This window comes from Ceratotherium simum, chromosome 15, assembly GCF_057802395.1.
Source record: "Ceratotherium simum simum isolate JZ-2026a chromosome 15, ASM5780239v1, whole genome shotgun sequence".
Lineage (NCBI taxonomy): Eukaryota > Metazoa > Chordata > Mammalia > Perissodactyla > Rhinocerotidae > Ceratotherium > Ceratotherium simum.
Window position 1 is genome coordinate 44601990 of NC_141914.1, and position 16105 is coordinate 44618094.

The following is a 16105-nucleotide window of genomic DNA, read 5'->3' on the forward strand; positions in this document are numbered from 1 at the left end:
CCTTTTCTTGCGTGTGTGTGTTTTCTCTCCAGATCCCGTGCTGCGGATTACATTGTGAAAATCGCTGCTTACAGATAAAGCACCTCTCCAGGTACGCTTCCGAGAAACATATGTATTTATGCACACAAAGGTGTGTGCAGAGCTTTGTACAAACACAGGTCCATATGATGCCTGCGCCGCGCTTCCACACATGCCCACCGCGGGGGTGTGCCCAGCCGGCCCCGCCGCGCCGCCGGGGTGCCCGCGGGGACTGGCGGCCCCCGGACCCGCAGGAGCCCCGCCGGCCGCCCCGTCCCCAGCGGGCCGCGCGGCCCACACCCAAGCGACTCCGCACCCGGCCGCGCGGCGGTGGGGGCGGGGCGGCCAGTGCCCCGCCGGCGCCGCGAAGCGCCTGCGGGTCTTTCTTTATTTTTAAAAGCCTGCGCCGCACCCGCCCAGCCCCCCGCGCCGCCGCGGCGGGCGCAGGGAGAGGACCGAGGCCGGCGGAACCCCCGCCGCGCCGCCGCCGCCGCCGCCTCCCCGCCGCCGCGCGCCCCTCCCCCGCCGGCCCCTCCCCCGCGCGCCCGCCCGCCCGCCCGGCGCAGGCCGCTCGGGTTTGTTTTGCTGCGCGGCCGTCGCCGCCGCGGGCCTCGCGAGCTCATTTGTGCCTGGCTGGTCCCCATTCCTCTCTCCCCAGTGTTGAGTGTCTGAGCCGTTGGCTGCTCCGAACCGTTTGGCTCTTTCCCTTAGTAACAGCTTTTACCTTCTGCCTCAATTCCTCTCCCCGCTCGCGCCCTTCCCCCGCGCGCCGCCTCCCCCCGCCGCCGGCCGCGTGCGCCCCCGCCCCTCCCCCCGCGGCGGGAGCACCTCCGCTCGCCACCTGGGGACCCGCGCCGCGCTCCCCGCCCCCGCCCGCCCGGCGCCCATCCCCCGCGCCCTCCGCTCGCCGGGGTTATAATTGCCTCTCACCCCCCGGAGGGGTTATTTTGGGGGTGGTTGGAGGAGGCGGCGGCGGCGGCAGCGAGGAGGGGAATTTCCTTGTGCCTCCATTCCCGGGAGGGGGGAGCGGCGTCGGAGGCCACCGTTTCCAGGTAAGCGCTGGGGGTCGGACCCCGGGGTGGGGGCGGCCGCGGGCCGGGGCGGGGGGCGCAGGCGGCGGCGGCGGCCGGGGGGCGCCGGGCCGCGGGGGGATGGGCGCCAGTGGAACCTGCATTTTTCGACTTGGCCCTTTGGAGAGCTGGGGCTGGGGTGGGGGAGGGGAGGGAAGGGAAGGCGTTTGGGGTACCCCACCCCCCCTTTTCCTCTCTCGGGCTTCTTTGAAATGCTCACGTGCCTGCCCACCCCCTACCCTTTTTTGGTCTCGGGGGATCCTCACCCTTAGGATGTTGTGGTCCCCGAAAATGTGCACCTCGGCCTTCTCCCCTTCTTCCACCCTTCGTGCATTTACACCCCCTTTTTCCGTGTGTGTATATGTGGGGGGAGGTTTTCAGGAAAGAATTTGCAGCAAATTGAATCAAGGAGCCATCATGAGGCCGACTCCTTTATAGCCTATTTTTAGCGGAGGAGAGGGCTCTTTTCGGTGCATGTTATTCTGTGAAACCTCAGGCAGCAATGGAAACGGGCTCCCCTCCGCGGGCGCGTCCCCGGCCCGGGCGCGGCGACCCCGGCCCGCGTGCAGGGGGCTGCGGGCGGCTGTTGGGGCCGCGCGGGCCGGGCGGGGGCGCCGGCGGGGGAGGGGCGCGCGGCCGCGGGGCCGCACTCCCGGGCGTGTTTATTTCCAACTTAGTGCTTTTTACCGTCTTAAGGAGGCATTTGATAGTGCCTCTTTGAAGTTGGGTTCAGAAGTGTAGAATTGGTAAAGTTATTGCCAGCTTCCTGGTAAGTTTTGGGTCGCACAGTCACATTATTTTCTGACAGTGTAAAGGCCACGTTGTGAAGGGTGGTTTCTCGGTAACTTCCTCTTTGCAACCGATGTCAGTTTTTGAACAGAAGCAGACTTTTATTCCAGTGAAATTATTAATTTTAAATGGCAGCTCGAGGGAAGCCATGCATGTGTTAACATGTTCAGTATTTTTGGAAGTTCCTAATTTGCTGAAACAAGCTTCACTTTGCAGTGGCAACCGAGATTAAATTCAGGTTGTGAAAATGGTGTGTTTCATGTAAAATTTGGGTTGTGATGGCTCTTGAAAAATGCTCCTCTTGCTAGGTTTGCTAATAATATTCTCTAATTTGGTGATTACAAATGACAAGTGTTGGAACCTAGTTAAAAACTAGATTTTCTCAGTCTCTGGAGTTTACATAAAACCTTGGACTGTGCAGACACCAAAGTGAACAGTTTTAGTACCTATGTGATTTACAGTTGACTTAGGGGAAGTTTACTCTTGTTTTTCTTGTTTTCCAAACAAGAACCTTATGCTAATATAAACAAGCTTGTTAATTAAATATGGTGGGTGAAATGATGGGTTATTTTTAGTCTAAATGGTTTATTTTCCCTTCCCCCGGGCCACCCATATAAGCAATCATCTTCCTCCCCCTTTTTTCCTAAAGGCTCCTTTATCAGATTGGGTAACATAATGCCCTCGTGGTGTTTTTATCGACTTCCCTAAAACAAATTGTAATTAATAGCCTGATTGCCTATTGAAGAGACAGTGAGTGACTTTTTTGGCTTTCCCAGTGTGGTTCATTTTCGTTTTTGTTAAATGAGACCTGTGCTACGTTGGTGTGTTTTAGTAATCCTGACTTCCTGGGCCTGTATGTTCTCACCATTTTAATAAGTTTATAGTCTGGGGAAATAGGGCAGCGTTGTCTCCATGAAAACGTCTTCATGAAACGTTATGTCACGTTGTATCATGGGAGTTCATGCAAGCTTTGGAAGTTATCATTGAGGGTTCTAGAAATAGTTAGCATTTATGGGTGGAGGAGGGGCAGCAGAAAGAAAATATGCCTGAGAGTGGTCAGGCATGTGATGCATGTTTATACTTTTTGCTCTTAAATTGAGGTTTTCCTGCTTGTTGGAATATGATTTTTTTTTCCAGTTCTGCTGTCATGCACTGTGTGATGTATGTAATCACAACCATTAAATCCTTGAATAACTACTATTTTTTTTTTGCTATTTGAATAGTTAGAATCACACCTCTAGGGCAAAATACTAAACTGTGTGGGGGATGAAGACAGTGTGTCCATGGAAAAAGTTTTTCTTACTGTTAAGAAACTTGTCAATGGCTTAAAAATTGTTGCAAAGCTCAGCGTCAGTTGCTGCCAATACACACCAGCTTTCGTTATTAATGTGGGAGACACCGTGGTCAATGAAGAGGCCCCTGGTGGAGGTTGTATTTTTTGCATTGGTTGCTTCCAGGAAGTGTTAAACATTGTGATAACTTTTTACATGTGTCCAGGAATCTTTTTGTTACTTGTGTTCTCAGCATCTAATTGAGGTTTATTGTGATACATGCCTACTAAGAGAACAAAAAGTAACTGCTTCCTGTGTGCTGGGAGCCTTTGTAGCTAATATGCAGAAAGGGCAGGAGCTTAATATAAACATTGGGGTTACTGATCAAGAAATCTGACTAATGGACCTTTGAATGACAACCTGTTGAATAAATACATCTGTTCATATGTAGCAATGAAATGTAACTACAGCCTTGTCAAATGAGTAGCTGACAAAGGAATCCTTCTGCAATTTACTACAGCGGTATTACTACAAAGGATTTGTGACTTGACACATTTTAATAAAGTTAGGAGAAATAGTTTGTTGGGTTTGTTCAGTTTCTGTATTGTTTATATAAAAAGAATTGAGAGGAATGTGGATGGTAGTCAGTGGAGATGGCAGAAATATTGGCACTGCCTAGGACTTTGTATTTTTCTAGTACATGTGAATTTGACTCACTTCACAAATAACATTTACAGTATAAGTCACTGAAATGCGAAAAAAGAAAGCAGCTAACATCAAGACATTTATACATCCCTGTAGTCCAGAAGGACTAGGACCCCAGGGCTGTGTAGTAAAGAATTAATGAGTGTGGTCCAGTTTGGAGACCACTCTGGTAGTATCTTCTGCTCTGTCAACAACAGAAACTTGAATTAAAAAAAAAAGGCTGTGTGAGAGAGCTGATGCTGGAGAGGTTTGCTGTTTACAGCCTCTGGGATTGGATTCTGGAAGAGTACATTTAATTGCCCTGTTACCAAGAGGCAGAGGAAAGGGGCGCTGCTTGCGCTGTGCTCTAGGAAAGGTGGGAGGTGTTTCCATGTCATTTATTCCTCAGGCTAATCCTAGGAGGTGGGTGATATTGGACTCTTTTTGTGGATGATGAAACAGAGAGGTGCAGAGACGTTAATTCACTTGTCCAAGGCCGCAAAATGATCCAGTGCTGCGCTAGGATTCAAACCTGGGTCTGTCTGAGTCCTCGTCTATGTTCTTTCTACATGACTGTAGCTGTGCCAGATTTTTCCAACTGTTTTGTCAGTCTTGTCTGTAGATATCCTTGCAAACAATAGTGTTTTTAATCAAGTTTATAATTCCATCATTGGGCATCTCTACTAACTGGGTCAAGTGATTGGGTAAATGAAATTTATAGGACTCAAATGTCATTGTGTTTAACTCTCTAGAACTGTTTAATAAGATGCAATCTTCTTGTTAACTGCTGTTATTTCCTACCTTGAGATTAACAGTGGTGAAATAGCCTCTCCAAGTGCTGCCAGCAGAAATAATAAAATGTGGTTCCATGCCCACAATTAAGAAGGAAAAGCAAACAAGATTATGCCTAACTATCCCGAGAGTACATATTCCTGAAAACTTGTACAAGAAATATCATGAGTCTTTCTGTGTGGCATGGTGATTCTGTCGGGGTCCTTGATCTGAACTGCCTGGGTTCACACTCAGGCTCCGTCTCTTACTAGCTCTGTGACCTTGGGGGAGTAACTCCCCATGTGTCTCAGTTTCCTCTTCTGTGTAATTCGCACAGTCAGCTGTGTAGAGTTGAGAGGACTGAGACAGTTGTATGCAGAAGGTGCTTGACATACAAGCGTCAGGGAAATGTAAATGATGGGTTTGCATTTGAAGTTTGCTTCTTTGTATTACATTTTATTTGCTTGTTATTTATTTTAGTGGGAGCATAATGTTATAGAGAGCATGTGGCAGTTTTGTTTCCTGAGTTCCTGGGCAAAATATTTGAAACAAACTTAGCTTAATTTATGTACTCTCAAAGTTGTGATTTAAAACTTACCTTGAAGAATTAAATTGAATTTGAACGCTAGGGAGGAACAATATCAAGTTACCTGGTTGGCGTAGGTACGTAGGTATGTTGGTGGGCCTTTTGCATGCCTTGTTGCTGTTCTTCTGTCACTTGAGCTTGGACTTTTAAAATCTACTCGCACTATTTGAAACATTTTCCAACTCTTTTTAAATAAAAAGGAAATTTTGTTTTTCAAGGCTGAATCTGGCACTACCTAGGATCTGCTTTTTGGATTGGAGTGATTACTTTGAGTGGGTTATTGTTTTCTCCAGCGTTGACCTTTCATCTGTGTTCTTGTTCATATTTTCAGCTGCTGTCAAGACAGTTCTACTTGGAAGTTCTATTCCTGTGAAATATCTGTGAGCCTTGTCTTGTTTTCACTTCCCCCTTTTTTTTTTCCATTCTTAATTCAGCAGTAATGTTAACTACTGATAGAATTCTGTGTGTCAGGGCTACACAGGTGCTTTGACGGGTACTTGTGGCAATATGAGTGGCTGATATACTGATTTTTACGAGGAAACCAACTACTTAACTCAGGGAGTGAGGGGTGCACAGAAGGATTTAGCCCCAGTGTGTCTGACTTCTAGGCCAGCGTTCTTAACTAGCAGTCTACTGTCTTCTCAGTGAATGAATGAATGGTTTTAGGTTTGAGGTATTGCATTAATTTTATAGTAGATTGCCCTGAGCAGCCTTTCTTCTCCATCCTATCTTCTGTAACTACTGACAGTGTAATTTATTTAAAATACTGGTTTCATCATGTCACTTCCCCTGCTGGAGAACCCATAATGGCTTCCCTTTGCCAACTGGATCAAGTTCATATGCTTCAGTCTGGCTTATTTTAAAGCTCCATTCTACCTATTCAGCTTTATTTCCCCTTCTTCCCCAGCTGGGCTTTTTGCCTGCCTATCACATACTGCGGTTTCGCCATGCTCTTACTCCTCTGCTTGTGCACATGCTGTTTCTTCCCTTGTCCTTTTTATAACCTAGTTTTAGTCCCACTTCTTCCATGAAGTGTTTTCTGGCCATCCTGACTCAGGATATTTCTTCCCTGAGATTCCATTGCATTTAATGAATATCACAAACTCTGTAATTCTTCATTGTTTTGTGGGTATGTGTCACATTGCCCCAACTACATGTTACATTTCTTGCAAGAAAGGTCCTTTTTCCTTAGTAGTATTTACGGAATTCTTGATTTTTGTATCCTGCCATCTTTGTATTAAAATGGGTTGTTTCTACAGGGGCCCATGTTAAAATAAGAGCAGTGACAGTCCTTGTCCACTGTTGTTGATGCAGCAGAAGCTTCCTTTTGAATCAGGCCTTCAAGGTTTAGGTGTACTATAGTAACAGCTGTTAATTGCAAACGCTGCCAGTGTTGACAAGGAAGAAAAAAAAACCTAGTCAAAACTTAAGAGTGAAATGAAAATTGGTGATACTTTTGTCCTCTTAATCCTGGAACAGTAGCCACAGTATTGGTGAAAAACCTGGTTTAGTTGGGAAACATGTGATACTAAGTTGGCTTTATTTGGCTATATTTGTGCCAGTTATAATGAAAGTTAAGGTTTGGACTTTTTTGTGTGTGTGAGGAAGATCAGCCCTGAGCTAACATCTGTTGCCAATCCTCCTCTTTTTGCTAAGGAAGATTGGCCCTGAGCTAACTCCGTGCCCATCTTCCTTTACTTTGTATGTGGGGCACCCGCCACAGCACGGCTTGATAAGTGGTGTGTAGGTCCACGCCTGGGATCTGAACCTATGAACCCTGGGCCACCAAAGCGGAGCGTGCGAACTTAACAACTACACCACTGGGCCAGTCCCTGGACTTTATTTTTTTTAATTTCTTAGGCTTTTTTGCTTATTATTTCTTGTTAGTGTGCCTAGATAAGGATTGTGTTTTGAGCTCTCAGGGTGTGTGACAGCGTTCTGACCACACTGGAGTCTCCTTTGAGCCATTGCTATGGACGTATCAGCATTCAATATAGGGCATATCTTGTACAGGGTAAGTGGGTGAGTGGGTTTAATCTACCAGAAGAATGTCATTGTAACCATCTCCCTTCAATAGGTTATTATGGTAAGGCTGTGACATATTAGTTAAACAACCTGGTTAGGGCCAGCTCCGTGGCTTGGCGGTTGGGTGCGCGCGCTCTGATGCTGGCGGCCCGGGTTCGGATCCCGGGAGCACCCCGAGGCACCACTTCTCCGTCCAACTCGAGGCCGAGTCCCACGTACAGCAACTAGAAGGATGTGAACCTATGACATACAACTATCTACTGGGGCTTTGGGGGGAAAAAACTGAATAAATAAAATCTTTAAAAAAAAATAAAAAAAAAATAACCTGGTTAATTTATTATAAAGGCAACTAATTTGGTATTCTTTTGAAATTTTTAATACGTAGAATTTTAAAACATAAGCTTTTCAGCATGATTTTATTTGCATCAAACAAAATGATTTGATGTCACCCTGCTTTCTTGGAGCTCAGATTCTTAGTTCAGAATTAATACAATCAAACTATAGGGATCATGCTGAAATATCAACAAATTTCAGTAAACATAAAAACATAGAGTATCCAGATTAAGGAAAAGATTTTTGTGAAATGAATGGTTTGAGGAACGAATGAGGAAGAACAGGTATTGAGTGTTCAGGGAGTTTGCCAGCTGTTTTCCTCTTTAGCTGTTGAAAGTTTCTCTCAGGAGGTAGAATTGAAAAGACAGAAGAGAACATGGGGAGCAAGGGTCAGAGATAATCATTCCAGCATCTTAATAGAATAGTTCTTCTTTATATGAAATTGTACTCTGGACTCGCAGACTTTTTTTTTTTTTTTAAATAAAGGAATGTTTAAATTTTTAATTACTTTACAACAATACGGTGAAGACTTTTTACCTTTTTTTTTTTTGTGAGGAAGACTGGCTCTGAGCTAACATCCATTGCCAGTCCTCTCTTTGCTGAGGAAGATCCACCCTGAGCTAAGATCTGTGCCCATCTTCCTCTATTTTGTATGTGGGATGCTGCCACAGCATGGCTTGTTGAGCAGTGGGTAGGTCTGCGCCCGGTATCCAAACCCATGAACCCTGGGCTGCCAAGGCTGAGTGCGTAACCTTGACCATTATGCCACTGGGCCAGCCCCAAGACTTTTTAGGGCTAGATATCAGTCTCCTCCTTGATATTGTGTTCATTTTGTCCAAGATCAGAGGTGGTATCAGTGCTTTTCTACCTTTTTTTTTTTTTTGTGCATTGTGTCCTTTTCAACACTTCATGATAGCACATTGTAATGAGGTAATCAGTGACTCGGTTGTTAAGTTGATGTTTGTGTTTTTGTTCTTACTACCTGTCTACTTGAATGGTGGGTAGCATTGTAACATGGATTCAGTATTAAGCAAATGATTTTTTATCATTTTTTGCAAAGCCATAGTTATATGTGTAAATCATTTAGTTTCTAGAAATGTGTATTAAGAGGATCCAGTGAAATGTTACCTAAAGTTTGCTCATTCATTCAACCAATACTATACAGTCAATTCCTGTATTAAAATTCTGAGATTCTATCATTTAATTTTATGTGACTTTTTTTTGAGGGAGATCTATGTGGAAAATCTGCTTATTTTAGAGTATTTAAATACTAAAAATCTACAAATCTACAGCCTTATAGAGCATAATAGTCAGAAACTACTTGACATTAGCATAAGCAAACACCTTGTCAGAGATGTTATAGTAATAGCATATTTTGGTGGTTACCTTCAGCTACTAATAGAGCACAGCTTATGGGTTAGAAAGAGGTGTTTTATGCTTTCCCCTTAATTTGAATAGGCTAATTGGGTAGAGTGTATACTAATTTTGTTCCATTTCTCTTTTGTGGCTATCAGATGTCATTAACTCACAGTATAATGCAATTGGGTCATCTACTTTGAGTTTCTGAAATAAGGTAATGGGAATAGATAATGAATGAATTTCTTTAATACCTTTTTTTGTTTTTCTGTAGAAATGTCATTTTATGAGATAGAATTTATCTATCATAAATTTGTGTGAATTTTTAGATGCTATCTATAGCTGTAGCAGTGTTCTTTGGCACTTTTTTATATAAAAATGTAATATGCTATATACTTAAAAAATTTTCCCCCACTAAAGTGATGGGTTTTCTCTAAATCAGCTTTCTCTGTCTTCCTTAGTAAGCCATGTGCATTTGTGAGATCATAGACTGGGGTTAAGAGTGCAGTCTGTTATTGTATCAGGGAAATAGTTTCCTATTCTTGTGCGAAAACTAACAGGCCCTCACAGGGATTACTTCTTTGACCTTGGACTTCCTTATGTCCTGCCAGTAGAGGTCACCAGTTTTAACACCTGGTGAGAGATGTTTTGTGTGAATTGTTCCTTTGCAGATTTGTTTAGATTTGATGTTTATGACTTTTTTGTTAGTATTTTTACGATTTTCACAAAGGTACATTTAAATGAAAAAACAGAGAGTCAGAAGATCTTGTATAGCCTGCTACCATTTTAGCTTAAAAAGAGGGAGAGGAGTGGAAAGGAGGACGCACATGATGGAGTGTGTATGAGTATGTTTGTGTATGTATGCTTGTTGTATATGCTTAGGGGGACTCCAGAAAGATACTAGTAACAGTGGTTTTGGGGGTGGGGAGATCATGTGGTCAGATGTGGGAGAAAGTTATTTTTGTACATAACCTTTTGACCTGTTTGAATCTTAATATGATAGTATATACCATTTCCAAAAAAATAATGCTTGTGAAAAATAAAGGCGCCCAGCTAAGAATTCTTAATCTTTCCATTTCTCTCAATTTGGACAGTTGAGAGAAAAGTGTGTTGATGTCTCCCATGCTTTTCAGTCAGTTCTTAAAGAGCTGGAACTGTGTGTATTTCTGTAGACACTTTATTTCTCAGATTTTTTGGCAGAATTAGAGCCACTGAGTATGATTAAAAAGTGTTGGTTCTGTTTTACCATCGGGTCATCAGACCAGTGGAAGTGTTTAGTGAGAGTGAACTGGTGATTTTTGAGTCCTATACAAGGTTGATAATTAGAAATTAATTCAGTGCGAACATTAAAAGGAGATTTTGGTTGTACCGAAGTATATAGGTGTTGTCTGATTTCAAAGGTGTTATTTGCGAAGGGTGTTGAAATTAGGGTTCTCATAGTTTTGTAGTCTGAGGTATAATGGGATTTGTGGAACTATAGATTCTGATGTGCATGGATCCTACCATGACTTGTGAATTTAAATGTATGTATTATTGACTCCAAAGAGACGGATAAATTAGATACGATAATTCTATTTTTAGAATGTATTAGATCTGATTCTATTTTTGGTTGCATTTGGTGTCCCTTGTAATTGTGTCACTTGTAATTGTTTATTGGCTGTTTAGTTTACCAGTAAACGATCTCACCTTCTAGTTGTGCTCATTATTTTCAACTTAAGCTGGAACAACCTCATAGAAAAGTAGCCCCTGTTTTTGTGCATTTAATTCTGCTTCACTGTGACCTGACACTAGCCTTTCCTGAGAGCACTGCCTCTCTCTTGAGTGATAAGAGGGCTGGGTAGGGTCTGTGTCTGGTCTTTGGCAGTACACTCTTACTGTAGGGTGTTATCGTGGTGGAGAGCTCAGCCTCTGGAGCCAGGCATACCTGGTTTGAATCCTGTCACCCCTACATATTATTCGTATGGCTTTGGGAAATTATGTAACCATTCTAGTTGGTTTCCGTTCTGAAAAATGGGAATAAAGGATAATTAATCCTTTCTTCATGGAGCAGTTGTGAGGATTGAAATGTGAATGCATGTAAAGCAGTTATCATAGATAGGGCCTGCATGCAGGAAGTACTCCATAAATGCTAACTCCTACTTGGTGCCTTTGTTAGCTACAGCAGCAACAGGTGTAGAGAGAGGCAGAAAAGTGACACCCTCCTGTAAACCCGCCATGGTGTCCTGTGGCAACTGCTGAGAATGGGGAGGTTCGAATTCCCAATTCAAAGGGCTACAACTGCATTTGATGACTGAGCTTTTGTTGCTCACTCTAAAATGAGAATATGTGTTCTGTGGACCTCTGTATATTGTTTTACAGTAATATTTTATATTGAATTTGGTCACGTCTTGATAAGATGTTTCAAGAAAAAAATGTTACCACCTTTCCTAAAAAATAAAGTCGTTTTGTTTTCTGGAATGGAATCGCTGCTCCTTCTCTCTAGTCTCTGGGAGATCAAACACTGCTCTGGCTCTCGGTACTGCTTGGATGGATCAGTCATTTCAGTACACATGTTACGTGTGTATTGTTACATGTTACAGTGTTACATGTTATGCAAACTTTGACATGGACCCTAAGAAATACATATGACATACAAGGATATATATGTACAAAAATACAGAAGTTTTCAGGAAATGATACTTTAAAACCTGGTACACTCTCATTTTCTGTACTCTCTTTCATTTAAAAACATGCTTTTATAAACTTCCAAATGATTTTATTATTTTATAAGTAATGGTTTTATTATTTACTAGATTTAGAAAATACTGGTTCAAAGTAGTATAGAATTATTCTCTAACGTTTATGGATTTAGAATGAGTATTCACAATTAGAAAGAAATTGTCATTCTTAATGATAGAGCATAGATAAATCATTTATTGGTGGTAATGTCTTTATGTAGTATTCTGAGGCTCTATTAGGATTCTGAAGTTCTAATGCCCCAATTTTGTAAGGTATGTAAAAGTAAGATACAAAAGATAAAGAATTTTGATTGCTAATAAAGATGAATATAAGTCTTTTTGGAGGGGTAATCTGCAAATAGCTCTGGATTAAGAACCCTGAGTGCTTCTCAGAAAGAGCAGTAATTACAGTCAGCCCTCGGTATCTGTGGGTGTGGAACCTGAGGACGTGGAACCCAAGGATGCGGAGGGCCGACTAAGGGATTTGAGCATCCGAGGATTTTGGTATCCGCAGGTGGTCCTGGAACTAATCTCCTGCAGATACTGAGGGGTGACTACTAACAAAGGAATAATCATCTTACTAAGTTTCTCATATTCCATTAGAGAAGTATTTTGTATAGATTGTTTTATACTATTTAAAAGCTAATACACTGTATATAACACGTTGGCTGCATGAAGTTAGGCTGTCTGATTGAAGATTGAGGTTCTTTCTATGACAGTCTTAAATTAACATCCTGGCCTACGATTGCTAATCATCTGTTTCTGACACTGACCTCTCCTTGGTTGAAAGTTATTTGTCGACTCCTGTCTCCCTAGGCAGGGCCTTCCTTGAGGATGGCTGTATTTCACCAATCTTTATCCTCAGCCTTTAGTACAGTGTCTGGCACGCTGTAGACTTTCCACTCATCTTGAGTTGAATCCATGAGTCAGGCTCTCTGAGGTGTAGGGTTCCTAGTACAATAGACCCTTGCCTCGTTGAGGGTGATTCAAATATACAAATCTAGAAAAGAGATTCATCCCTTTTCACAAAATCATTTACCCTCGGACTCATTGTGTTCATACAGTAAGAATTGTGAGGGTCTGCTTGAGGGTCTGCTTGATAACCTAGTGTCCTGCTCTGCAGTTTTTGGTGTCTGCAGAGACAACGAATATGCTTAAAACCTGGCTTAAAAGAAACAAATACCTTGACCTGGCATTAGCAGTTAAACCTGAATTGGGGTGTTGTGTGGACTTGTCTACATGTTCCTAATACTCTTGTACTCTTTCTAGTTTATTCCCTCTTGGTCTTTTTTTCCTTATTTGAACCCTGACCTTTACCTGATACTGACATGCCATTCTTGCCTGGTTTTTAGTCCTGATTCTTGATTTTAGCACGTGTGTTCAGTCTCTTCACCTGCTGATGCCCTCCCCTTTGACCATAGTATTCCCTCAGGGCTCAGAGGATGTGCACACTCCATGCCCTTTGTCTCTTTAAACCAGCCATTGCGGTACAAGTGATTCTGTGGCCCAGATTGTCTCTTAATTCTGACCTCCTCTTCTGATCTGCTACTACCCGGTATCTAACCTGGGAGCATCCTGTACTGTCTTCCTGTGTTTCTACTGTTGAGTGTAGGCTGGCAGTGGCATGAGATTTTCATTTAATGGTAAGTGGTGATGAGACAGAGTTGGAAGATAGAGGAGGGTCAGAGATGGAAGAAATAGGAGTAGGTGATGGTAACACTGGGTTGTCAGGGTGAAGTGGGGCTACATCCTCTTCTAGCTGCTGATGAAAATATCCAGGTAATCTGAGATATTGGGCCTTTGGAGTGGAGGTTGGGGATAAGATGTCTTGGTAGATGTGATTGTATTATCATTTGGAGCTTTCAAAAGTGGAAGATGACCCCCCCCACCCCCAGCTTTATTGAGCTGTAAAAGATGACCTTTTTGTCAGAAGGAGATAGTTTGTCAGAAGAGAGATAGTTGAGCTGCTTTCTGGAAAACAAAATTTGCCGGAAGGGAAGATAAAATTTTCAGTTTCAAAACTTTGAACTAAAATCATTGCCACAATATTTCAGAAATATTTGTACTTAGAAAAGTTTAAAATTCATCAGCAGATTTTAAAAATTACCAAGGATAGTACATTTAAAAGATTAATATTTTCACTTTCCTCTGAATGTTAAAACAGGCAAGGTACTATTAAATGCGATTTATCTTAGAAGCTTTTGTGTTCTTTTTTTTACGCTTTGTGTACTTGTCTGCAGGAGAGTACTTTTGTTTAAGTAGATAACTTAATCTTTTGTATCCCTAGGCTCTCTGCTTCTTGAATGTGGGGGTTTTTCCAATTTGTTGCTTTTCTCCTTGGTTCGTTCCCTCTTTTGGCTCATATATTCTTGTGAATAAGTCTGCCTTATTTCATCTAGTCTCATTTGCCTTTCTTGCATTTTCTTCCATATGACTCATGGATGTTTTGCTAGTAGATAACATTGGTTGGTTGGTTCATTTAGCCTGACAAATCAAACAGAGAAGTGATTTCCTACAAGTGAGAACTGGTAGTAACAGGAAAAGTGTCTTTTTTTTTTTTTGAGTTTGTGATTAACAGCATACTAATGATCTTCAGTAAATATTGTGGTAAATGCATATGCTATAATTAACATAAATACATGTATTGTTTTATAGAATGCACAGTGGAAACATTAATATGTACTATTTTGTCTGGCACTATAGAAGATGCTCACTAAATGTCAGTTTCCTTCCCTTTCCCCTTCCTCTGTGGGTTTTCCATTACACTCAGTATCAAATCCAAACGCTCTTGCTTAGCTTGTGAGGGGTCCCCTCACCACGTGACCTGGCCCTTGGCCACCTCACAAACCCTATCCTGTTTCACTGTGCCTTTACCCTTCCCCTTGTTGACCGTGCCTAGCCATACCAGCTTCACACCCACGGAACAAGCTTGTCCCTGTCTCAGTACCCTAATTGCTTTGCTCTCTGCCTCAAGCTTTGCCCTGAAATTGTCATATGGCTAATTCTTTTATGTCATTCTGATTTCATTTCTGGTGCCACCACCTCAGAGAAGTCACAGTCAGGTAGCTGCTCACACCCTAGTCGTCTTCAGTTACAAGACTCTCTCATTTTCCTCATAGCACTTATCTGTTTCTGAAATAGCTTTGATTGTTGGTCTTTTTTTTTTTTTTTTTTAACTCACCTCTAGAATTTAAACTCCATGAGGCTAGAAATGGGATCTGTTTTGTCACTCCAGAACATAAAACAGGACCTGGTAGATGTTCAGTGAATATTTGAGTGAATTGTTCTCTCAGGAATGTTTTTGTGACCAACTGATAGCCTTAAACTGGTTCATCCTTACAAAAGAATCCTGGAAATAATTCATTAAAAGGTCAGTATTTATGTGAGAGTCAGAAGAGGCTTTACTGCACTGGTGTTCACATTTGGAAGCCCGGGGACATATGTGAGTGCTGTCTGCTTTTCTTGGAGGAACTACTTACAGATGGTATTTGAATCAATTTGGAAGAAACAAGTAAATGGATAATAGATGAACCAATTTGAACATGTGCTTGTGCTAATCATAAATGTTAGATTTCAAGAGGTTAATACTTCATTTTTCATAAGTTAAAGGTACATATTTCATTCAAATAATATGATGAGAGCTAGATATTCCCATTTATATTTTATACAGGTTCAGGAGATGTAATTTGCCTTTAGTTACATTTACCTGTGATATTCTGTCTTGATTAATCATGGTCGTCTTTACAGAGTTGGTGTATGAGTCAGGACTCTTAGTTGTGCAATAGAGACCTAATTCAAATTAGCTTAAGCCAAAAAGGGGGATTCCTTGGCACATGGAATCCAAAAATGGATTGAATAACTAAACTGTGAGAAGAGCATTGAGTCACAACTAGAACCAGGCCCATTTGAATGCTACCAGAAATCTCTATTAACAGCCCTGCAATTTTTTTTATTTTTGTAGGTTAGTTTCATTCTGTCATAGTAGATTGACTTTCTTCACATGGTGGAAAACAGTTTGCCAGTGCCAGAGTTTTTATCCTTTATTTTCCCCTGCTGTAGAGTAAGGTCTACCTTTTTTTCTATTTCATTTGGAAAATTCGTGAAGAACTGAACAATTTGGTTTGGGAAGGTGCCCAGCATGGCCTGAGGCCATATGAATACTAGGGAGACTCCCAAGTACCTGGTGGGAGTAGGGGGAGAGCAGTGGGAATGACGGTTGAGTAAACAAGGGAGCTGCTGGGCAGACAGCATCTCTCCCCCATCCATCCCCCAACCCCAAAACGTGTGTCCATTTATAGTTGGGAAGATTGTGCCTTTAATCTGTGATAGATTGTCATTTAAAATTCTCTTTTAGCCAGAGCTGGTACATATTTTGCTGCATGGTACCCAGCCTTTTCAAATACAGATCATTTTTAAAATGAAAAATTGAATTCTCTCATGTGATAGTAATTGTAATTTTACGTACTCTGTAGTTATGTGTGTGTT

General features: G+C 42.2%; 1 protein-coding gene across 4 annotated transcripts in view; it reads left to right on the forward strand.

Moving 5' to 3' along the window:
- Positions 1 to 611: 611 nt before the first annotated feature.
- TBL1XR1 (TBL1X/Y related 1) overlaps positions 612 to 16105 on the forward strand; it is a 181052-nt gene continuing 165558 nt past the window's right edge. Inside the window, exon 1 of one of the 4 annotated variants that reach the window (XM_087439996.1) lies at positions 612 to 1070. The gene's annotated coding sequence lies outside the window, so the exon portion shown is untranslated. The remainder of the gene's footprint in view (positions 1071 to 16105) is intronic. The other 3 variants (XM_087439994.1, XM_087439992.1, XM_087439997.1) reach the window with 3 other exon arrangements.